Source organism: Dipodomys merriami, unplaced genomic scaffold (assembly GCF_024711535.1).
Source record: "Dipodomys merriami isolate MVZ:Mamm:240054 unplaced genomic scaffold, mDipMer1.0.p SCAF_445, whole genome shotgun sequence".
In the NCBI taxonomy this organism is placed as follows: domain Eukaryota; kingdom Metazoa; phylum Chordata; class Mammalia; order Rodentia; family Heteromyidae; genus Dipodomys; species Dipodomys merriami.
In genome coordinates, this window is record NW_027206008.1 from 92,041 (window position 1) to 117,921 (window position 25,881).

Consider the following 25,881-nt stretch of genomic DNA (forward strand, 5'->3'; position numbering starts at 1 on the left):
ATACTGTGTGGTGTTCTCTTTATTGGCTACCTAATGAAACTCACCTCATTAATAAACTTTAACTTCAAAGTTTCTAGTTATGAATGCATGGATATTTTTGTGACACATGTGAGATGAGTATCTACAAAACATATTTACTATCATCATTTAACAGTATAATTCTGCCTGGAATCTTTAATAGCAGCATAATTAACCATAAAGTCTATTTTGTTTGCTTTGCTTTGCTTTGTTTTTGCTTAAAGTAATAGAAGAGTTGGTGAGACAATCTGTGTGAAGCCTCATGGTCTGTGTTGGAGGGGCAGAATGATGTAGGCTCCGGCCTCAGGATTATCTGAGGACTGTGTTTGTGTATGTGGAAAGCTCTTGGCATGCCAGGCTATAGAGGGAACATGTTCTCTCTATCTCTAAGCTCTTGTCAGACTCTTGGGAGCTGAGGAAGTAGCTCTTCTGCTTACTTAAGCATAGATGAACAGCTAGTCAAGCATTTTCCTGAGTATGGGGAAGTGGTTTGAGCTTTCTCTAAAATAGTTTAGATAAAAATGTACAAAGACTTATCACATAGTTTAAGCAAAATTGTATCTGTTGAAATTCTTTGTGTGAATGTCTCCTGACTAAATCTTGGCAAAGATAATACTTGCTTGTCCTTAAATACCCACTAGCAATAAAACACAGCATGCAGTGGCAATTGCTATTTGCACTCTGCAACCCCTGTGTCCTGGTGATTTTGCGACCCTTACCCAGGGACCCCAATGCCTGAGACGTTGACAATTGGCACCCAAACAGGAACCCTGCAGTGATGAATACAGGAAGGGATATTCAGGTAAGTACTTTTAATTACATGGTGATGGGACAAGTTAAGTCTACTCCATACTTACATATGCTAAAATATTTACTTGCTGCTTATGGTGTAACTATTTCTTCTTTTGACATAGAAATGTGTATTAATGTAGTTAGGGAATGGAATCCTTGATTCCCCGACAAAGGGACGTTAGATGTTGATAATTAGAAATGAGTAAAGTATAATGTAGAAAGAGCTGTTCGAGAAGGGGAAAGGATTCCTGCTAGATTTCGGTCCATTTGGGCTATTTTAAATAGCATTTTTAAAGCTTTAAATGAGAAAAGATTAATAGTGGACTTAAAGAAAGAGGCCACGCCTTCTATTGTAGATTTTATATTGGACTCTGAAGTCAAGGACACAATAGATAAGGCTGCATCACAATTAACAGAGAAAAAAACAGAGATAAAGAAAGCTGAAAAGGAACAAACTGAAAGCATAAATAGAATGTCTGAGCAAATGGAGTTGATTTTATCAAGATTACAACATATGGAGTTAGAAATTAGCAGAGTGAAAGGAGAATCTGAGAAAGTGAAAGTAAAACAGCCTTCGGCTCCTCTGCTTGCTGAAGTAATTTTTACCGCATCACTCCCTCACAAAACAGAAGGCTCAGACAGTGAATTTGATGATGAAATGCCTATTTTTTCTTATCCTGTAATTTGACCACCTCCTATGAATGGTATTGCTCAACCAGCCAGATATGACGGTGTTGCTGTCGATGATATTGGTAAACTAAAGAAGGCAGTGATGTATGGTCCTAAGTCTCATTATGTTAAGGAATTGCTTAATGCGCATCAGCGACATTATAATAATTTTGTTCCCGAGGATTGGAAGATGCTTTGTAGAGCCTTGCTTACGGAACCTGAATACCTACAATAGCAAATCTGGTTTACTGAGTTATATACAGAAAGGACTAGACAAAATGCACAGAGCAATAATCCACACCTGCAGGTCATAACCTGTCCCATGTTGAGTGGGACAGAACAATATGCAGATGCTCATATGCAAGTGAACTCTCCTGAAGAGATCCATGAGCAGTTACGAGACATTGGTATTGAGGCATGGGGGAGGATTCGGCTGGTAGGAGAGCATTATGGCTCCTGGACTAAAGTAATTCAAAAACCTAATAAACCCTATGTTGAATTTTTATCATGATTGACACTGACCTTGGAACATACTGTTGTGGGCAAGGCTGTACTGCAACAACTACTGGGCATGTTGGCTTATGAGAATGCTAATGAGGACTGTAGACGAGCCCTATTGCCTATTAAAGAATCTGGGGATGTAACTACATATAAGGGCATGTAAAGAAATTACATCCGAATCCCGGCGTATTCAGTGGTTTGCTGAAACTATGCTCACTACCTGGCATGCATTACAAACCATCTAATCTAAAATGTTTTGGATGTGGTCAAACGGGACATGTAAAGAAGAATTGTAAAAAGGCTACTGATGTTAACAAGAGAGGACCAGGAATTTGCCATAAATGTAAAAAGGAAAGCACTGTGCAAGAGTGTGTAGATTAAAAATAGACAATAAAGGAATTCCTATAAAAATGCTTATCCTATGCAGGGAAACTCTCTATCCTGCCAGCCCCGGGGCCAAGGATTAATAACCGAGGGTAGCCAACCATTTTTCTTCCTTGTCCCTGCCACAGCCCACAGCGCCTCAATGGACATGCCGATTCATTGATCTACTGAGAGGCATATTGGTATAAAACCTGCTTGCATGTAAGTATTAATTATGGTCATTCAAAAATGACAGATGTCACCTCCCCAGACATACTAAAATCTTGATTTCTAAGTAAGATAAGATTTTATGGTGCTACAAGTGTTGAGATATCTGGATGAGTCTAATGTGTATCTTGCACTGAATTAGACAAGAACATATCCATTATCATATGGGATAAAAAATGGCAGTAAGAAGATATTCCCTTGAGAAAGATATAGGAGGCTGCGAGAAGTATGGAGAAATTCAGATAATTTTGAAATTAGAAATGCAAGCTCAAGTATGTCTCTTTAAGTGGAAGGGCAAAAGAAGGGGAAGAGAAGAAAATAACTGAAAGCAGATCATTGTCCCAACTTAGAGTATAGAAAGACATAACCTATAACTTCCAAGTTAAAGAGACACCAATATAATACGTCCCACTTAATTTAGATACATGCAAAATATTTATTTGGCTTTTTCCCACTTTAATGCTCTAAAATAAATGAAGACTTATAAGAAACGTTATGTGATTGTTGTTAGTTCAACCTGAACACTAGTTGTGATGAGCCCTCTTTTTCTCAGTATGCTCTTGGAAAATACTCCCTAAATTGCTGATGCTGTAACTGATTAGAGAGTCAGCGTAACAGGTTTCTACTTGTATGATAATTCCATGATAGTTTAATGTAGTTTTTTCTCAAGATATCCAACTATATTGTCTGACGGTGTACTTTGAACACACCCTCACACCTGAGCACATTATTTGAAATTGTACGTCAGCATTTAATTGGCATATTCTATTTTGTGCCTTTGTCTTTTTTGAATGTTCCTTTTGATTGCTCTATTTCCATTTCATCTGTACAAACTGCTAAAAATATTGTTCAGCTACCACTTCTTGTTTGCAAACACACAGTCTATTTATGAAGGTACTTTGTCCATGTTAAGCAATAGGGTAGTACTTACTCTCTGAGGAGAAAAGTTCCACAATATAACTGTATGCCAACATTTGAAGATGTAGAATTTAAGGCATTTTGAGACAAACAGTGATATTTGAATTGAAAGGCTCTTAGGGACATTTTCTTGGAGCTCATTAGTTTACCCAGGAGAAATATAAATATCCACACAGTTTGGAGCTAATTAGTAAGTAACTGAATTAACACTAGATCCTAGATGTTGTGTTATTACAAGTCACCATTGTATTATTGTTATATCAGAATCCTTCCCTACATGCATATGTGTATAAGAAAATTAAAGAAAGGCATTAAAAATGTCTTTTCTTTTTAGACATTTAATCCTTGTGGTGATGGTAATGTCTGAACTCTTCCATCCAATAAAAGCTTGAAGTTTATAAGAGCACTTCCTACATATAAGAATGTGTGGCAGTTTCATTGAGAAGGTTATTTCAGCATGGAGATATCCCTAAAAAGAATTATATTTAAATAGAGTGTATGGCAGTTATGACGTATCAATGGCTATTGAGGCATTTTCTATTCTAAAGAAGAATCAATTTGCGGAGTCTTCAGTAACATCAGTAAAACTGTATGTTCAACCTATACTTGGTATTACTTGTCTTACATTTATAATGAATAGCCTGATAAGATGACCAAACCTATCTAACGATATTTCAGTAAAATCGCAAAGTGATGTAGATACATGGGTCACTCATTGGAACTGTAGAGCAAATTAGGTTTGTCTGTGCTATAGTTCAATCCATAATCTCCTGGTTAAATAGTCTTCAAAAATATTCACAGACAGTTACATCTGTATAATACTCCTAAGGTCAGGATAAAAGCATTTGTTCCCAACATTTAAAATAAAAAAAGATCTGTTGAATTCATGGATCTAGAATTTTATGGCTTCACATTCATATCTCAAAATTTCATCAATACTACTTACATCTCTACCAGTTCACCAAAACATTGTTCTTATTGAATTTGTCTATGTCCTTTTAGTTTTCAAATCCAAATAGCATATTTCCTTCAATGTCTTTGTAACAGTTTTGACCATTTCTTCCTGCGAATTCTTTCCTTTCTTTACTTCTGTAAATCTGTTTTTATTACTTTCTTGTTTCCTTATCTCTTTCTTCCAATCTTGTCAACATTGGTGCTCACATTGCTACACTTATGTCATAACTTTTCTTTTCCTCTTCCCTTTAATAATGCCCCCAATTTTATCATTCTTTTTCATATTCATGGTCATGGATATTTTGATGATATCTAAAGAGATCAATCTTTGCCTCTGTTTAATATAAACTTTAGAACTATCAGAGAGTTTTTTTCCCTAAATCCATCATTTTCACTTGTAATCCTTATCACCAAGAATATCACTAACACATTTGCCTGGCCATAGATGTAGAACCATTTAGATTTCTTCTTACCCTTCTACTCCCACCCATTATATAAGATGAACGATCAAGATTTTCTCAGTTTCTGTTACTAATTTTGTTGGTCGTGGGACTGGAACTCTGGGCCTGTCTGCTGTCCCTGTGCTCTTCAGCTCAAGGCAAGCACTCTACCTATTGAGCTACAGCACCACTTTAGGATTTTCTATGTACTTTCCTAGCGAGTCCATTAAACTTCCCCCTTGAATTTGGTTGTCATGAATACCCAACTTCTATGTTAATGAGGAAAAACTCTAATGTAAACTTTGTCTCCAAAAAACCAGTCCAAGAAGCTGTGATCACAAATATTTGGCTATACTTTTTTACTTTTTTCTTTTTTTTTTACCTTGAAAGTCTTTTTGTGTCTAAATTGCCCACAAAAATAAGTAGTCCACTTTTTGGTGCAATCGTTTCTAACCTCAAAAATATATTTTGGTAACAAGATGCTTTGACGAAACCAAAGTATACTCCACTTTTTATCTTTTCTCTTAAGTCTCTCCTTAGATAAAATATCAGGAAAAGTGAAGTTATTCTTTGCAAAATTATTTCAATTGATTATTTTTCTCTTGGTCTTGCATTTGTTCAACAAGATGTATCGAGGAGAATAGAGTTAAATCACCCATACCTTGGATGAGTGTCTGTTACAAAGCACAATGCATCTATGTCCTACTTCTATGTCCTCCTCTTAGCTCTTTCCTGATTTCCAATTAATCACGGCTTCTTGGCTTCAAGTTTAGGGAAGCTGAAGGACTATAAGGCCTCCCCCATTGCTCCATGTTCATGTTTTCTCGTTTAAAACTCTTTTAAGTTGCCTCATTCGGATGTGGAATTTATTTTCATGTCTTCATTCAATCTGTTCTGCATCGTAGTGAGCCAAATAGGCTCTGTAAAATCACTTTAGGTAGCTAAAATATTAAGAGAATCTATATCATAAAATTTTGTCCTCTCTCCACTGTTGAAGCCAATATGTTTAGCTAGAGCTTCTAAGAAGAGTTTTGTTACCTTTTCCATTTCCTCAATTCTTTTCTGATCCCAAAATTTGTGGCTTATGTAATAAGAGAAGTGTTCACTATCTCATCTTAATAAGGATATTATTTTTTGTGAGCTTCTTAGAAATTTGAAATCATTGGTTTGAATTATCCTATTAGATTTTTTTTTTCTGCGTTTCAGTGCTTCATGTGCAAAGACAGTGTGGAAAGAATTACAAACAGAATAATATAAACCTAATACATTCATTCATTGTGCAGGGCACTTTCTCTCTAAATATTTTGACTCAAAATATATTTTTCAGAGAATTACAGTTTGGTAATTAAAGGTCAAATCACAAATTTTCATGTCTTTTTCTTTAAAGAACTTTGAATTTAAATTCCACTACAACCTTGTTTTACAAACTGAAAGTATATTTCCTGGGTAAGGACATTTTCAAGGGAAGCTACAGGATTCCCAGCAAGTTTTCTGAGGTTTATTGGTTTGTTTGTTTGTTTAGTTTAGTCTAATGAGCCATCTTCACCCACATTGCTCTCTCTCCACTAAGTCTCCATGGATTTCTTTGCATGAAAGCCTCTTTCCCAGGCAATTTTAAATTTTCTTAATAGGCTAAGTTGTTAAAAATCTTGAAGAATTAAAATTTACCTGTCATAATTGTAAAACTCTTTTGAGATTAGTTTATCAGAATCGCAATTTCACCAATCCTAATTCCACCTTTACCATCAGAAACAGTTAACGTTGTTTTCATGATATAGTATCCATACAACTATTCTTTTCCAGTGGCTTTGTTATGCATATATATTACCATATAAGCTGATGCAGAGCAAAATGAACTCCAAGATATGGAAACAGAGGCTTTTTGCTTGCGGTTGCTGTTTTTAATGTAGTATGTGATTTCTATTTTCTTTTGGGTTTTCTCCGTATGGTTTATCCTCTGTTGTATTTGATTTTGATACCCTGTATTTTGTGTATACATTTACCTTAATTAGGGAATGGAAGAGGAAAAACAAAATAGTGAGAAAAAAGACAAAGGGCAAACCAATGCAATAGCAATGCTCACAAGACAATATATGAGAAATGTACATAACAACTTCTGAGAGGTATTGAGGAGAAGGAAAACTGTGAGAAAAATGAGGGAGGAGGTAACCAGTATGAAAAGTTATGTATTAAGTACTTTACATTTACTGACGGGATCAATGCAAGATAATGTTAAAGCATGCATAGATGCCTCACCAGCAGTCATTCAAGGAATGGCATATGCTGCAGCAATGAAAGGAGAACCATTCAGTGCTTATGAACAAATATTACATAAGAAATGACCTCAGGCCAGAAATGGGGTCTGTTTTTCATGTGGCCAGTCAGGACACATGAGTAAAGATTGTCAACAAAAGCAAAATAAACCTAGTAACAATAAAAAGGGTAAAGCGCCTGGACTTTGTCCATAATGAAAGAAACGCAATCATTGGAAAAATGAGTGTAGATCAAAATATCATAAGGATAGAATTTTCCTAACAGCAGAAGAAAAGGAGACAAAAAACAAGAATAGGTGTGCTCCCTCAGCCCCGTAAATGAAAGAGGGGAAACACCTACTGTTACACAAAAATCCCCAAAGGGATCAGATCCATTAAATCCCTTGTCTCCCCATTTACAGTATGGGATTTGCCAAGAATTACTCCAGGAAGTGCAGGGTTAGATCTGGCAGGAAAAAGAGATTACATTATCTCTATCATGTATGGTGTTCAGCTAATAAACACTCAAGTTTATGGTCCTGTAATTGAAGGAACTGTGGACTTGATAGTTGGTAGAAGCTCAAATTATAACAAAACTTTGAGGTATTACCTGGAGTAGTTGATGCAGATTATCAAGGGGAAATTAAAGTAACGGTAAGGTTTTTAAAAGAAAATATGTAAATACATATGGATCAAAGATTAGCTCAAATCTTAATTTTAAATTATGTCCATCTTCCAAATCAAATCCTAAAAGAAGATCGAGGTACAGGAGGTTTCAGTTCCACAGAAACTGTGGCCTGGGTACAATCTATTTCTAAGGACCGACCCATAAAAACTATAAAAGTGGATAGAAAGCCAATTAAAGGTCTCTTGGACACAGGGCCAGACCCAACATGTATTGTAGGAAAAGACGGGCCCTCATCCTGGCCAATTATGAAGACAAAATCTATATTAATGTGATTGGGTATGGCTAACAATGTTGCTCAAAGTTCAAAAATTTTAAAGTGGGAGTGTGAAAATAGATTTGGAAACTTTCAACATTATATTGTATCTGCTTTGCCCTTACATTATGGGGCAGAGACATTATGCAAAACATGGAACTAAAATTAGTTACTGCAGATTCCTTTAGTGTACAAATTTTTTCAAAGAGGCCGCTGATGAGAAGTTTGCTGATGCAATATCATGGAAAAATCATCAGCCTGTGTGGGTTGATCAGTAGTCCCTAACTCAAGAGAAGATACAGGCTGTAGATCAATTGGTAAATGAGCAATTACAGAAAGGACATTTAGAGGAATCCAATAGCCCTTGGAATACTCCAGTTTTTGTAATTAAAAAGAAATCTGGGTAATGGAGGTTGTTACAAGACCTCAGAGCCATTAATAACACCATGCATGATATGGAGGCTCTTCAACCAAGACTTCCATCTCCTGTTGCTATTCCTAAAGGACATTATATAATAATCATTGATTTTCAGGAATTTTTTTCAATAAAATTGGATCCTAATGATTTTCAAAGATTTGCATTTCATGTGCCCTCATGTAATTTGAAAAGGCCCTGGCAGAGATATCAGTGGAAGGTCTTGCCACAAGGCATGAAAAATTCTCCTATATTGTGTCAAAAATTTGTGGATAAATCTTTACAAAAAACTGGGGAAGAGTTTTCTAATGCTTATATTATTCATTATATGGATGATATTTTAATAGCTGCTGAAAGTAAACATTTAACAGAACAAATTTTAACAATTAACCATTGAGCAATTAACCAACTTTGGTTTGCTTATTGTTCCAGATAAAATTCAACATAATACACCTTTAAATTATTTAGGAAATATAATACATCATGTCACAAAAATGAGTTTCAAGCTAGATAAATTAAAAATATTAAATGATTTTTAAAAATTACTAGGAAACATAAATTGGGTTAGACCCTACTTGAAAATTACAACAGGAGAATTACACCCATTGTTTGAAGCCCTAAAAGGGGATTCTAATCCTAAATCTAAGAGACAATTCACTCCAATAATGTTAGAAAAAATTTCATTGGTGGAAGAAAAGTTACAAGCAAAAGTGGTCCAATTGGACTATAATAAAGACTGGGATTTTATAATGTTAAAGACATCTTATACACATAAAAGATGTTTATGGCAAGATGGAGTCCTGGAATGGCTTCACTTGCCTCACAGTCAGACAAGAATGATAGCTTCTTATGTATATTTGTGCAGCCAACTCATTGTCAAGGCAAGGAGTAGGTCCCGAGAGTTATTTGAGAAAGAAATGAATAATATAATTATGCCTTATAATAAAAAACAATTAAAATATTATTACAGAATGATGAGAATTGGGGATTAGCATTATTAAATTATACAGGACAAATAAAATTTCATGTTCCTCAATATCCTTTATTAAATTTTGTGGAAGAGGTAAAAACCATTTTTCCATTAGTGGTAACAACACCTTTAGAAGGAGCTCTAACAGTTTTTACTGATGGGTCATCAAATGGAACTTCAGTGGTATACATTCCAGACCACTTCCCTATTATTAAAAGGGCATCTGACATTTCAGAGCAACAGACGGAAATTATTGCTGTAATTTTAGCTTTAACCATATTTGTAAATAATCACCTTAATACTAATGAACAAAACCTTACACTTATGCAAAAACATTGGAGCGAAATTGGATTTATAGTTCAGCCAAAAGTTAAAAGGAAAGATTTGCTCACAGGCACCAGGAAAGGGCCAGATGTATTAATCACCTCGGGAAGAGGGTATACATGTGTCTTTCCACAGGATGCCGAGTCACCCATCTGGAATCTCACCCGACTCGTGTGCCCTAGAAAAAAAGAGAAACCCAGGCGAATAAAAACCCAGAAGCAAGAAATGAAGAAGGTGATGCACAAGCTCAAAAGTCTTCACCTTTCTCCTCAACAGGCCATGGCAACAAAAGAAGCCCAACCACCAACCTGGGAACAAATTAAGAAGCTCACTCATTCTGCGGAGGAGATTGTTGTTTCTACAGGAAAGACTATCACTGTTTAAATTAAGTTTCTTGCTATACTTGCCATTATTGCTGTGCAGGCAGTGTCTGTTTCAGGAGAACAATACTGGGCATATGTTCCTAATCCTCCTCTTCTATATCCCGTGGGATGGGGGAGATGAGGATATAATACAAGTAATGAAAAATAATAGTGATCTGCTAGGGAGTTTGGAGGACTATTCTAATTCTCATATGACTTCTCAAACTATTAATTATGAAGGAATGACAGATACCACTCCAATTTGCATAACGCAATCAGGAGAAAATATCCCCGGGTGTTTGCCTATAAACTATAGAACATTTTTGACTGATGATCAATCCAATGATAAAAAGTTCAAAAAAAGATTGATGTGGGAAATTGGCATATTAGGTTTTCATACTTATAATGAATCCTTTTTCATTCCCAAGAGGAATAAACATTTAGGTAACTGCCTACAAAAATATCATGACAAAGATCAGTTTGGGGATGTATTAATTACCTCACCATAATTGTGGGAATGTGGATTTCAAAAGGCCTGTTTTTTACAACCTATGGGGTTGGTAACCCTGATTATGATTATGCTGCCTACTTAAAACATAATTCAGGAAAGTTTAATGGCTATGCTCCTGATACTCATGGGGAACCCCTGAAAAGATGGCTCACTCCAGGGTGGGTGGCTTCCATTTTGGTGAGTCACTCTCCCTTTCACAATAAAATGGGCATTCATCTGGATTTGTTCAGACTTTTTGCAGCAACAAACATGATTTTACTGAAAAAACACAAAGAAACTAAGAGTACTGCAATTGGGGTAAAAGCATGTGTGGGATATCCTATGGGAATTTTAGCTGGAAAACTAGATAATTTAATCATTATTAATCAAGGAAAATCTTATTATATTAGCTGTAAGGATTGTATTTTTACTAATTGTCTTACTTCTTCTCTAGATAAAACTTATTCTGTAATTTTTAGTTTAAAAAGACCTTCATATGTAATGTTACCTGTAGATCTATAAAATGACAATTGGTTTAAAAATTCTGCTTTACAAATGCTGAAAATTCTGGATATTATGTTGCAGCCAAAACGCTTTGTTGAGGCCTTGATTTTAGGAATTAGTGCTCTAATAACAATAATTAGCTCTAGCGATTTCTACAGCAGCCTTCGTAAATGAAGTAAACACTGCTCGTTTTGTTACTGATTTAAGCAAAAATGTTTCATTAGCCCTAGCAGAACAACAAATTATAGATAAAAATTTAGAAATGTAAATAAATGCTCTGGAGGAAGTGGTTCTGGTTATAGGTCAGGAAGTTCAAAATTTAAAAACACAACTCTCAGTTAAATGTCATGCTAGTTTTAAATATATCTGTGTTACTGCTCTAAAATATAACTTTTCTTTTAATTGGAATGCCACCAAAAAGCATTTGTTAGGAGTTTGGAGAGATAAAGATATCTCTCATGTTATGGAATCTTTACAGGACAAAATTATAGCAGGTAGTAAAGCTCATTTAGATGTAAAAATTTTACAATCTTTGGAAGCATTATTTAAGCATAACGAGGAGGCCCTCAATCCTCTGGATTGGATTAGTGTAATAGTTATAATTGCCATTGTCAGATCAATTCTCCCAATTCTTATTCTTACATTTCCAGTCATTTTCCGGATGATCTTTAGATTTGTCTCTTCTGTGCATGGAGACATTCATGAGCTTCAATTAAAAAATTTTTAAAAAAGAAGAAATGCCATGACACCTCCTGCTGAATCTGCGTGAGAGATCGTGCCAGACAAAGCATAAGCTTCATGGAAGCATGCCTGCAGGAAGGGGGTGTTGGTTCAAGGCGTCCTATACACTTGGCTGCACCTTTATTGACTCTACCTTTATTCAAACTCTATTTTTCTTGGCTGTACATTTGTTGCCTTTATTCTCATTTTGGCTATTTTTCTACTGATCCACAAACGGAGCATATGAAGCCACTTCCCCTCGTGCCTGTACTCGCTCCTCTCTGCTCTCTCTCTCTACCTCCACTCCTTTCGCAGGATGCCTCATACCCTCTGCGAAGGTGCACCTACCCCTGCGAGACCCTGGCCACTGCTGCCTCCACAGTGTGGCCCCTGGGCCCTGCTTCCTCCTCCCCTCTGCCCAGAAAGCTCTTCCCCTTGGCTCTGCCCCCTACCCTTTCCCACAAGAGCAGCCCTGACTGGGCCCTAAGGCTTCTAGGCCATGGGAATTACAGCCTCACATCAGCTCAGCACTCCCCGCCAACCCTAGCACTTGCTCAGGGGATCGAATCTCCCCTCAGCCCCACCACTAGAGGTGACTCTCCTCCAAGCCTCTCCACTACACATATCAAGAACATGGCCAGTGACCCAGTGAGTGAGAGAGAGAGAGACAGAGAGACAGAGACAGAGACAGAGACAGAGACAGAGACAGAGACTGAAAGACTGAGAGAGATTATTGGGGAAAACTACCTCTAAAGGACTCAGAACATAGCACCCTTTGGGATGACTCAACACACAGCATACTTCAAAAAACAGCACAAAGCACCCTGAGTAAAAGACTCAGCACAATGTGCCCTTTGAAGGACTTAGCCTTTGGGATGACTGAGCACACAGAACCCTTTGAAGGAAGGAGTCCATAGCACGCAGTGTATAGTTCTCAGTGCATGGCACGCTTTGAAAAACTCAACACGTAGCACTCTTTCCCAGGACTCAGCACATAGCACCCTGGGTTAAGACTCCATACACACCACACTTTGAAGGGCTGAATATGTAGCACCCTGTGTAAAACACTCAGTGCACAGCACCCTTTGAAAAATTCAGCACATAGCACAATTTTGAAGGACTCAGCACATAACACCTTGTGGAAGAACTCAGCACAGCACCATTTGAAAGACAGTACAGAGCAAACAGTCTACAGGACTCGGCAGACAGCACTCTCCTCATTCTTCTCTTCTCAAGGATGCAGCATATTGCACCCATTGGGACAACTCAGCACACAGCCTTCTTTGAAGCCCTCAGCAAAAGTACCCTGTGTAAAGGACTGGGCCACAGCACCCATTGAAAAACTCACCAGTCCCTCCCTTCTCATGGGGTCAGCACATAGCACCATTTGGGATGAATTAGCACAGAGCACTTTTGAAGGACTCAGCATAAAGTACATTGTGTAATGGACTAAGCACACAGCACACTTTGAAAAACCCAGCACAGCCCACTCTTCTCAAGGACTCAGAACATAGCACCCTTTGGGATGACTCAGTACACAGCATGGTGTTTGAAGACTCAGAAAAAACATGCTATGTGGGAAGGACCCAGAAAACAGTAACCTGTGAATGATTCAGCACATACCTGTATGTCACAAGTTCAGCTGTCATTAGAATTAGGGTGCTTTCTTCAGTATCACCATTCTTCAGAAACACTTCACAAATTCTACTAGTTCTCATTTAGCTAATGTGTGTTTTATGGAGGAAGGTGAGTTGGGGGTCTTGAACTCAAAGCTTGGGTCCCTGTCCCTGAGCTCTTTGGTTCAATGCTAGAGCTCTACCACTTTGATTCACAGCTCCAATTTTGGTTTGTTTTTTTTAGGTTGTTCTTTGACAGGCCTTATGGTAATCAGGAAGGCCAAGTTGGGGTGCCCAGGGGAAAGGCTCTTAGCTGGGCCTGGAGCTGACTTCTCACTTTCTTGTGCCCCTGGGAGCAGGGCCTCCTGGAGCTCTCTTGGCCTAGGGTGGAACAGATCTGCTCTGGAATCAGCACTCAGGGTGAGTGAAAGTCAGGTTGGCCCTGGTCACTTCCCCAATTTGAACTCTAGGGGAGGATAGTCCCCCACGATAGCACAGGGATGCATGTTCCACGTGTGGCCACGAGTAGGCAGGAGTTGCCCACCATAGGGATTGTGTTTACTCCTGTTTCCCTGGGCCCCCATCATGCTTTGAAGCCACCCTGGACAGGAAAGTCCTTGAGACTTACCTAAAATTAACCATCGAAATGCAAGTGGGGCTGTGGCTCAAGTGGCAGAGCACTAGCCTTGAGCAAGAAAACTCAGGGATAGAGCCTAGGCCCTGAATTCACATACACACACACACACACACACACACACACACACACACACACACACACACACACACACACACACACACACAGGACATGCATGGAAAATCAAAGATTTCTACACTGCAATCTTTGGGTATTCTCTACCTTTTCCCCACTGAGTCTGGTGGCTGTTGGCCTAGGTGTTTGATGCACCAACACCACCTGGAATCTTTAATTTTGGGGAGGAACAGAATGGCTAGAAGGTCAGCCTTCCCCATCCCAACTCCTTGATTGTGTCAAAGTCTATCCATGCCCTTTGTGTATCCTTTTACAGACTCGCCAAGACACCTTTAAAAGGTTTCAAATGCTGGGCACTGGTGGCTCATTCTTGTCATCCTAGCTACTCTGGAAGCTGAGATCTAGAAGATCACGGTTCAAAGCTAGCCTGGGCAGGAATGTGTGTGAGACTCTTATCATCGATGAACCATCAGAAAACAAGAAGCGGCCCTGTGGCTCAAGTGGTAGAGTGCTAGCCATGAGAGAAAGAGCTCAGGGACAGTGACCAAGACCTGAGTTCAATCCCCAGGACTGGAACAACAAATCTTCATTGGAGGCTTGTTTTCCCTTTGAAAACAATTTATTCTTTGTGATAAGCATAACATGGCCCTCTTCCCTGGCCACCAATAGGCCATAAGATGTCCCTTGAATATGGGCAACCTCCCGGCAGCCTTTGCCCTACCCGACCCGCAGTTTACCCTTCCCATGACCCAGCAGATGGAGGCCTGAGAGAAGGCTACCTGGCCACCTACTTATAGTGGCTGCTGAGGCTTTGGAGAGTCATTATGTCACATAGTCATCATCTGCATCAGTCTACAGAAGAAAGGGAGGGAGCGCTCCTCACCTGAGTCTGTGAGCTGTGGGTGGCTCTGGATGTGGGGCAGCTGCATCAGGATGTGCTTTGTGGGGGAGTCCTCTATGGGGTTGGGAACCTCGATCTCTCCTCTGGCAGTTTCCACACTGCGTTGAAGTGGCAATTCTTCAAAACCTTTCTGCTCCTCCCTCATTTCGCCCACCCTGGAGCCTGGAGGCATCCAATGCAGTGGCAGTGAGAGGAGGCTCAGCCTGTGCTGGCATCTGGAGCCCATTATCCATGTCTTCCCCTGTGAGGAGTGACAGCGGATCCCGCAGCTCTCTCCTTTTATCCATCTTCTCCTAGGACAGCTGGTACACATGCTCAGGTTTCTTCTGACACAGCTCAGCCCGAATGAACATCTGCTCTTTACATGCCATGAGGGACTCCTCAACAGTGCGATGTGTGCCGACAGTTGGCTGCATCTATGTTGAAGATCACCCGCTGGACTCTGGAAGTCCATTTCATCAGAAAGGTCGTGGACAAAGTAGATTTTCTTCTTGGACGCCCATGTGTCCCGCTCCCCATCCCCACACAGGCTGTGGTGCCAGCTCATGGGATGGAGGGTCTGTGGCTCAAGCTTTCTCTGCAACTGAGCTGCCAGGTGAACCGGGTGACCGCAGCAGGCCTGCCACTCCTGCTACAGGAGTTTCCCCCTGTGGATTTCAGCCACTAAGAGTACTCACAAATTCACGTCCCACTCGGTTTGGGGATTGTCTCCATCCTCTGCAATGGTCATGTTTATGGGGGGATTCGACTCCTCACCTATTGCTTCTCCAGGGTTTTTGAATTCCCCTTCCCCAGGGAAGGCAAGAAGCTCAGCTGGGCCTGCAGTCGCTCTTCCTGTGGTCTGATTGCTTTCAGGCACTTCAGAGTGTCCTGTCACTTTGGGGGAACCACATGGTCTCCCCAGTTGTTCGTGCCATGCACTTTCTTCAGCTGCTACAGGAGTTGGGTCTGCCTCTTTAAGGTGCTGCAGCAGGGCATCCTTCTTGGAGCTCAGCTGCTAATTGGAGGTGTGTGCTGCTCACAGGTGGTTATGAGCTCCTGCAGCTGGGCCAGGGACTGCTCCTGCTGGTCATGAGATGCTTGGCTTTCTTTCTCTCTCAGCCACTTCTTTCCATTCCTCTATCTTCTCCTCTGTGTGAACCAGGTGTTCCCCCAGGTGTTTCTTCACCACCTGCTCTGTTTCCAGGATGCTGTCGAGCTCCTTCTCACCGCTCACCCTGTGGAGAGCGTCCCACAGCAGGGCCAGCTGCTCCTCCAGCTGTCCGTCACACACATTTGCGCGTCATGGGGTCTCAGGGATCTCCTGCCAATCCTTGGCCTTCTCCTCCAGTCTCCACCATTGCTCCTGCTGCTCCGGGTTCTGGAGATGGAGCCTCTGGTTTTCCTGGACCTGGATGTGAAGTTATTCCTCCCGGTTTTTCAACTCCATCTGCGTGCAGTAGGCGTGGGCTTGCAAGTGCCACTCGGCCTGAGATGGGCCATGGTTCCTCCAGCCTGTTCTCTAGGAAGAACACCTGCCTCGCCCCTCGCTCCTTCTCCTCTGTCAGTTGGTTCACCTGATGGGTCAGCTGCCGGGCCTCCTCCTTCCACGTGGACCTCTCAATGCTCAGGTCTTCTGTGAAGGTGTCTCTCTCTAGATTCGCTGTGCTCACTAGTCAGCTCACATTGTCCAGTAGTCTCTTCAGTACCTCATGCTCCACCAGTGCTTGTTGGAACTTGCGGATTCCTTTCTTCCTGTTGTCCAGAGCACTTCCAGCTTCTCCTATAACTTTGAGTTCACTTGCTTCAAGTCATTGAAGCTTCTGGCCTTTTCCTTGAGCAGAAGGGTCACATCATGCAGCTGTAGAACATTTAAGTCTCATTCTGTGATCATTGACCACAGAAGCCAACATCTCCAGCTCGGCCATGCACTGCTCTGCAGCCTGCAGGCAGCTGGTGAGAGCTTCGTGCTCCCTTTCTGTTCATCAGTAGCCTGCTGCACACACGCGGGATTGTAAATTGCTTTCTGCCGAAACCAACCTCTGTATGGGTGCCTTGTGGATCTATAGCTCTATTTTAGGTGCTGCAGGCACCTGGGCTATCTTCTCCCTCTCTTTTTCCCATTGATCCTGAAGGTCTGTCTTTTCCTGCTTCAGTGATTGGATCTCGGCATAGAGTGCCTGGTTTCTTCTTTTGCTGGGGTCCAGGGTGGGCACCAGATGTCGGTAGCACCTCTGCAGATCCTTGGTGGTATCAGGAGGATTAACACTCTGGAACCTCGTGGCTGTGACTGTGTCCAAAAACAGGGGAAGCCCGTGGTGGGCATCACCTTTGGCCTGGACCCTCCATTGAATCATGCTCTCCAGTGGTGTTTGCCTTGGGGATCCTTCCCTTTTTCATGTTCTTTGTTTTCTTGAATGTTGCAGGTCTGTCAGGAGGATTCTTCTACTGGTGTTCTGGCCACAGTTTCATGCCCCCCATAGTTTTCTCATGGAGTCTTGTTGTTTCAGACATCTGAGCACTGAGTTGGGAAAGATAGGCTGGCCACGTTCCTAGGCTCTGGGAAATCCTCTCTTCTCCCACTCACTGATTAGGAGGTCAATTTCGTATTCTACTCCAAAGTCGCCTGGAGTCTCTTGCTCACCACTTAGCCACCTCTACCTTCCTCAACTGCTGGTAGTGGTGTCAACCATCAGAGGGAATCCCGGTGCTTCAGGGCAGAGTGGAATGTGGCTGTGGCCGCCATTCTTGTATCCCATTGGTCAGAAAAAATCATGAAATAATGGGGGTGTGACCAGAATACTGTGATGCAGGCAGAATGGGCAGAGTCAAGATGAGAGCAGCTGCTCTCCCAGGAAACTCTGTCCAATCCAGTGGGGACAAGAAGGTGACCTGCTTTAGCTGGATGGCTGCACAGGTTGTTCTGTAAGTCTGTTTGTTGCCAGTCCCGGACCTTTAACTCAGGATCTGGGCACAGTCCATGAGTTGCTTTTGATCAAGGCTAGCCCTCACCCTCTGGAGTCACACGGCTCTACTTCTGGCTTTGTTGGCACTGAAGTTGGATTGGGGTCTCAAGGACTTTCCTGTCTAGGGTGACTTTGACCATGATCCTCCTATCACAGACTTGTAAGCATTAAGGAGGACTGCTGAGAGCCACGGGTGCCTGCCTAATCATTGGTCTTGCTGATGTTCTTGGACAGACCTGTGTGTTCCCTATCCTGGGGATTAATTGATTGAAGCTGGAGCCCACAGTTTGAATCCTGTTCCTGCCACTTCCAAATGGCAGGAGATCCTAAGAAATTCATTCTTATCCATTTGAATTCCAATGGAATGTGATGTATGTCATGATAGAATGGGGACTTCTACATGATTCTAGCATAAAATTATACACAATTATATCCTAGGAATCTGATCGATTTTAACTAACACTTTATGAATCATTTAAACAATTATATTAATTAAATGGAGGCATAATGAAATATCTACGAATTTGGTGTCACATAGTATGAAGGTGCCATTTTTTCTGCCAGGACTGGGATTGGAACTCATGGTCTGGGTAACTCTGTTGCACTGTGTGGGAAGGGGAAGCTCACCTCCGTGAAGTTAAGAAATTCAAGTCTGTTCCTTAGGCCTGAAATCGGTCCCCAGCACTAGAAAACATCTTTGTAATGTATATTTTATATAAATTATTTATATTTAGACACATATATTGACTATTGCATTTAGTGTAGTTATTCATTTTATTTTTTGTTTTATTCAAGTATTAGCCATTTATTTTATTGACTATTATGGCACATAGAACATTTATTACATTGATTACATAGGGTATAGGTCTGCATATGTATTCCACTGCATATGTATTCTACCCAGGATTTCACAGAAAAAGAAAACCTGTCACCATCAGCTTCTTACTCCATTATTCATTGTTTGGGAGTGCTGGTGTCTGAACTCAAAGCCTACAAGGCCAAATTCATGAATGGGTAAGTGTCAGCACCCATCCAGGGGCAAATTGAGCTGACAGGCAGTTTCCAGGATCTGAGATCAAGTCTCTAGGGTTGACAAAATAAGAACAGATTGACATGTAGATGGCATTATGCTAATAAATATATATCTTTATAGAGTGCCAGAGATGTCTACACATTATTCAGTTATATAGAGTACATTTCTACCAATTCTTGGGTATTTATTATGCCTCTATGTAATTAATGTTATTGTTTTAATCCTTAATAAACTATAAAGTAAATCAAGGTCCTGAAATTATTGTATCCCTGTAAGACAGAGTATTCATTTAATGATTCATACTAAATAAAATCTGTCTACTGAAATTATGATAACTAATTTTATACGAGTAGCATTCATGATTAGCTCATTCAACTGTGACATTGATAACATTCCATCATTATTCCTATGGATGGGAACGAGTCTCTTAGGATCTTCCACTATCTGGAAGTGTCATGATTTGGATTTGAACTCTAGACCTATGTTCCTGTGCAGGACTATGTCTTCCCCAATAGCCCGCCAGCCTTCAGCAATGCAAGATGAAGTACCCTTTAGAGCCCTGTCATTCAGACCCAGATGGTCATGGTACAAAGGAAGAAATGCAACTTTTTTTTTTTGTCGGTCATAGGGCTTGAACTCTGGGCCTGGGTACTGTCCCTGTTCTCTTCAGCTCAAGGCGAGCACTCTACTGCTAGAGTCACAGCAGTACTTCCGGGTTTCTAGTGGTTTATTGGAGATAAGATTCTCATGGACTTTCCTGCCCGGGCTGGCTTTCAACTGCGATCTTCAGATCTCAGCCTCCAGTGTAGCTTGGATTACAGTTGTGAGCCACCGGCACCCGGCTCTGACACTTTTTTTATGTGCATATTTTTCCCATTTGCAAGGTTTGGATATCTAGGATCCCAGGATCGTCTGTGGCTCCAGTGGCTGCACCCCAGCCTAGGATGATGGAAGCTGAGGCAGAGTTGCCATGACCTGAGTTCAAGACCTTGCTTTGCAAAAAAAAAAAAAAAAATAGATCCCTGGCTTGCAATTCACGCTGTTTTTTATTACCAGGCATTGGATTTGAAATCAGGGTCTGGGTAACTCTGTAGCACTGTGGACGAAGGGGAAGCTCACCATGCTTGAAGACAAGAAAGTCCCGCCTGGTCCTTACGCCTGAATTCCAGCCCAGCCCTGGAAAACATACTATTTATATTCATTGTAAAGATAGAATTTTTATTTACCTATAGATGTTCAGTCCATATCCTGTTAGTTGTGGTTATTGATTGTATTTTTGTTTTATTCAATTATTTACCGTTAATTGACTGTGATGATATGCATTAAATTTATTATACTGATGACATCCCATCACATAGTATCTAAATTTGTAGACATGTTGTCCATCATGTCTGACAGCCAGGACACTCAGAGAAAAGGAAAACAGGTGTCACAGTTGGCTTCTTATTCCAAAATCCAATTGTTTGCAGTGCTGGGATCTGAACTCAGGGCCTAGCAGACACAATTCATGAATGAATGTGTCAACACGGCAACCTCTAGCCAAGGAAGGTACCAGGCAGTTCCCAGACCCTGAGATTGAGCCACAGAGGTGAACAAAATAACCATACATGGATAGGCAGGTGGCAGTATACCAATAAATATATATTTGTATCGAATTCCAGAGACATCTACTTAGGATTCAATTACATCAACTACATTTCTACCAACTCTTAGGTATTTATTATGCTGCCATTGAAGGAATAGTATTGTTTTCATGCTTAATAAACCATTCATTAAGATCAATCAACGTCCTAGGATCATTGCATCCCTTTTTAGATTTGACCGATGCCCGCGGAAACTTTTTCAATCATGAGTTTCCAAACATTCCATCGTTATTCCCGTGCATAGGAACAAGTCTCTTGGGAAGTCTCCCCACTGATATGTGTCAGGACCAGGATTCAATATCAGGGCCTTCGATGACATATGGGCCTGTGGCTTCCACGATAGCCTGCTAGCCTTGGCCAATGCAAAGTGAAGTAAACTTGTAGCCTTGTCATTCAGACCCAGGTTGGTCACCATGCAAAGGAATAAAATGTAAAAAAATCCATCCTGCGGCTATTTTTAGTGAGGGTATTTTTTTCTCCTGCAAGGCTTCAGGACCTAGGATCACAGGATCGGCTATGTGTCCATGGCAGCCCATCAGCCTAAAGTGATTGAAGCTGAGGCAGAGTTGCCATGAACTGAGTTCAAATTGCTTGGTTGGAAAAAAATATAATAAAATAAAAAATAATAAACCACTTTAGCTCAGAATTCACACCATTTTTTCTGCCACAGCTGGGATTCCAACTCAGATCTGGGTAACACTATAGCACTGTGGGTGAAGGGGAAGATCACCATCCTGGAAGACTACATGGTCAGGTCTGCTCCCAGGGCCTGAATTGAAGCCCCCTCACTGGCAAAAATCATATGCCCACCTAGGATCTCTATTTAAATACATGTGTGGAATGTATCATGTGTTCAATGTAGTTATTCTTTTTATTGTGTGTCTTAGTCAGGGATGAATTTTGTATTGTATTGATTATGATGAGAGACATAAGTGTGCTGGCAGGGATGAGAACTAATTCCCATGTCTATAACATTGCTTAAGCCTTCTCCATCCTAGCTGAGACAGAGAATTTTCACAGGGCAGGAAAACAAGTGGACGTATTGGATTCTCACATCTGCATTCCACTTTTGGCAGTGTTGAGGTTGGAACTTACAGCTTAGCAAACCCAACAGGAGAAAGGGTCAAGGTGAGCATACCATGCTGAGAGCTAATAAGGAACTAAGCTGTTCCCAGCACCTGAGATTGAGCCCGGGAGTGGGAGGGGGAGAGCACAATACTCATCCCTTCATAAGCTGAAGGTAGTATGCATATTTGTATACAGTAGGAGAGATGGCGACCTGTGATGGAATCCAATATACCCCATGACTACCGATTTTTTGATCTTTCCTGATGCTTCCATTTCATGACTGTGATGATTATGGTCAAGCTTCATCAACTCTTCATTGAAAATAATCGATACACAATGAGTCTTGCCTATTATTTCCTACGTGCATCCTGCAGAAAGTACTCATTCAAAGATGAGATTGATCGAATTCCACGACCCTTCCAAGTGCTGGAAAAGAGTATCTCAGAATCTCCCGCCATTCCCTCAATGGAGGGGGGCTGACCTGGATTTGACCTTGAGGTCTGCGATATCCTGACACCCTTGGGCTTCCGCGAGAGCCAGCAGACCTTCAGCCACTCCAGGTCACCTTCACTCTGCAGGCCGCTGAGTTCGGACCCAGCATGGTCACCATGCAAAGGAAAATGAACTTAAAAACGCCAGGTGGAAATTCCTGCAATTTTTTTTTCCCCTTCGTGGCTATTTTTTTATCTGCAAGCCCTGGGGTCCTAGGATCCAATGATGGGTTGTAGGTCCAGAGGCTTCAGCCTAAGATGATCGGAACTGAAGCAGAGTTGCCACGACTTGAGTTCAACTTCTGACTCTGTTAAAAAAAATTTTATGAAGGAAACACCCTAGTTCCGTATTTGCCCCATTTTACTGCCAGAGCTGGGATTTGAACTCAGGTCTGGGTAACTCTGTTGCACTGTGGGAGAAGGGGAAGATCATCATCCTTGAAGACTACATTGGCCTGCTCCCAGTGTCTGAATTGAAGCCCAACACCGGCAAAAATCCTAAGCCCACCTATTTTACACATAGGATCTCTATTTACATACATGTGTGGAATGCATCATGCTTTCAGTTTAGTTATTTATTTTATTGTGTGTCTTAGTCAGAGATGCATTTTGTATTTTATTGAGTATGATGACAGATATAAATGTGCTGATATTCATGACAACCTATTCCCATGTCTATAGAGTTGCCTATGCCTTGTCCATCCTAGACGAGACCCAGGACTTTCACAGGACAGGAAAGCAGGTGAACTGATGTACTGCTCACATCAGGATTCATGTTTTGACAGGGTTGTGATTTGAACTCAGAACCTAGCAGGCCCAATTGGTGAAAGGGTAAAGGTGAGGGCACTGGCCTGTGAGCAACTGAGGAGCTACAACATTTCCAGGACCTGACATTGAGCACCAGAGAGGGCCACGATGGGCATAAATTCATAATTTAAACATAGGACCTCTATTGATATACATGTGTGAATAGCATCTTGCGTTCGGTGCACTTCTCCGTAATTTGTGTCTAATTCATGGAGGTATTGTGTATTTTACTGAGTATGGTGGCAGGTATAACTGTGCTGACATGGATGTCAAGCTGTTTCCATGGCTATAGAGTTGCCTATATAGCATCTTCCATTCCTAGCTGAGAATCAGGACTTTCACAGCACAGGAAAAGAGGAGGTTCACTTGGCTTCTCACATCAGTGTTCATCTTTTGACAGTGCTGGGATTTGAACTCAAGGCCTAGCAAACCAAAGTGATGAATGGGTCATGGTGAGTACATCAGCCTGTGAGCCAATAGAGCGTTAGGTCCATCCCGGGACCTGAGATCGAGCCATGCCTGGGGGGAGGGGCTTTGAAGCGTGATCCTCAGATCCCAGCCTCCCGAGTAGATAGGATTACAGGTATGAGCCACTGGCGCCCAGCACTAATATGATTTCTATGTACTCCTTTTTATGCCCTTGACACAAGTCTGTTTCATGTACTCATCACTGGTCACCTAGTCTTAAACAACTTTTTACAAAGTATGTTTTTCCCCATAGTGTTTTCTGCCTAATGAGTGAAGCATGTTTGAGACATGTGTTGTTACCTTCTAGGGATATATAACTAAGCTACTGGTTATGTGGGTGGTAAAAGGCTTTCTCCTAATTTCCCAAGGCTAGAACAAACAAGATCATTTTATAACAAAGCGCTCAGCTTATTACATTTTATCTATGTGTGATAATAAACATGTGAAAATAAACGATTTTATTTATAAGAAAAAAATATCACCAAGAAAATGAGTATACATTAAATAGACTGCAAGAATAACATTAGGGATTTACTGTCTCATCTGATTATCTGATTGTTATTTCTTGATATTGAAACTCTCCTCTTGTTATTCTCATTGTATGTAATCCAACACTGTTTATTATTATGTATTAAATGTGGGAAATCTAAATTCAAAGATGTCTAAAATTTTTCCTTTTTAATCATAACATTGCCATTATCAAGGTCACTCTGGTCATCATCATCTTCAACAAAATTATTATTAGCATCATAAGTGCTAATTATTGAAAGTCTGGTATATGTCTATGATTTTTATTATTTGTATTTTGATTAATAATTTTAATATTACCACTGTGCATGCATCCATGTTAGATTTTTGAATAAATAAAGAAACAAAAAAAATTAAACCATAACAGGTAGCTTGACTATGTGATTATAACAAATTATTGAACAGATTTTTGAAGCATTGTACATTTCTAATCAGTATGAATTAACTTCCCTTCTCCCTGTCATTACACACAAATATTTCAGGGTTGGAACAGATTTTTTTCAAGTAATATACTATAAATATTACTATGACATCATGTGTATATCTAAAATTACCTTGAAAATAATATATTCTACTCTCTATTGAAATATGTCATTTTACGCTAGGAAACTTTTGGAAAAATAGACTATATCTTTGAAATGAAAAGGGTAAAAAATAGTAGCATAAAAGTTTTAGAGGGAGTGTATATATTCAGAAATATGTGTGTGTGTGTGTGTGTGTGTGTATAAATGTTATGTGTAGAAAATCATATATTTTTAGAGGGAATTTGTTATCATATGTATATATATATGAATTTATGTATAAAATTATGTGCATTATAGTGAAACAAATATCTTAAAACATAACTAAAATTTAAAAAAAATCATCAAACCAAGTGCCGGTACCTCACGCCTATAATTCTAGCTCCTCTGGTGGCTGAGATCTAACAATTGTTTTCACATCTAGCCCAAACAGAAAAGTATATGTTAGATTCGTATTCTCCAATTAACCATTCAAAAAGAGAAATTAGCCCTGTGCTTCTAGTTGTGCAGCGCTAGCCTTGAGCACAAAATCATTAGGGACAATGCCCAGGACTTGCAAACAAGAACAACAACAACATGTCTCACATTAATTTCACAAAAATATTTTTTAACTTCTGTGAACATTTCTTAGAGACATGAATGCATGCCCCTGGAAATTTTTAAGTAAAAAGTGTAGAATATTTATGTTTATGTTAAAGACATGACTATTTAGATTGTTTAAGATATTTAGATAATGATTAGGAATTAAGGATAATGATAGGTAGGTAATAATTGGGACTGGTCTTTTTATTCTGTTTTATGATAGTGATAAAATGATATCTGTAATGATTATATAAAATAACTCTTGCTTGGTATTTGAGTTATAATAAGTGATAAACATTTTTTGAAGTTTTATTTATTGTGAAAATACTGTACCAACGGGTTACGATTACATGGGCAAAGTAATGAGTATATTTCTCTGCAGCAATAGAACATTTTCCAAAATAGACCACAAAGCAATCTTGTCCAAATTCAGAAACATTTAAGTTATACCTTGCATCCGCTCACACCACAAGGGAATAAAATTAGAACTCAACACCAAAAACCACCAAAGAAAATCCTGTAACACATGGAGGCTAAACAACACATTGTTGAATCATCACTGGGTCAGGGAAGAGATTAGAAAGGAAATTCAAATGTTCATGATATTCAACAAAAATGAGCACACAAATTACCAGCTCTTCTGGGACAGAGCAAAGACAGTACTCAGAGGCGAGTTTATAGCTTGGAGATCCTACATCAACTAATTGG

At 40.2% G+C, this 25,881-nt stretch overlaps 1 long non-coding RNA gene across 1 annotated transcript; it reads left to right on the forward strand.

Annotated features, from left to right (window-relative positions):
• Positions 1 to 550: 550 nt before the first annotated feature.
• Positions 551 to 10,234, forward strand: LOC138808169 (uncharacterized). The gene is made up of 3 exons (XR_011366434.1): positions 551 to 820; positions 2,493 to 2,565; positions 10,062 to 10,234. It is a non-coding gene; the product is annotated as an uncharacterized lncRNA (long non-coding RNA).
• Positions 10,235 to 25,881: the final 15,647 nt, after the last annotated feature.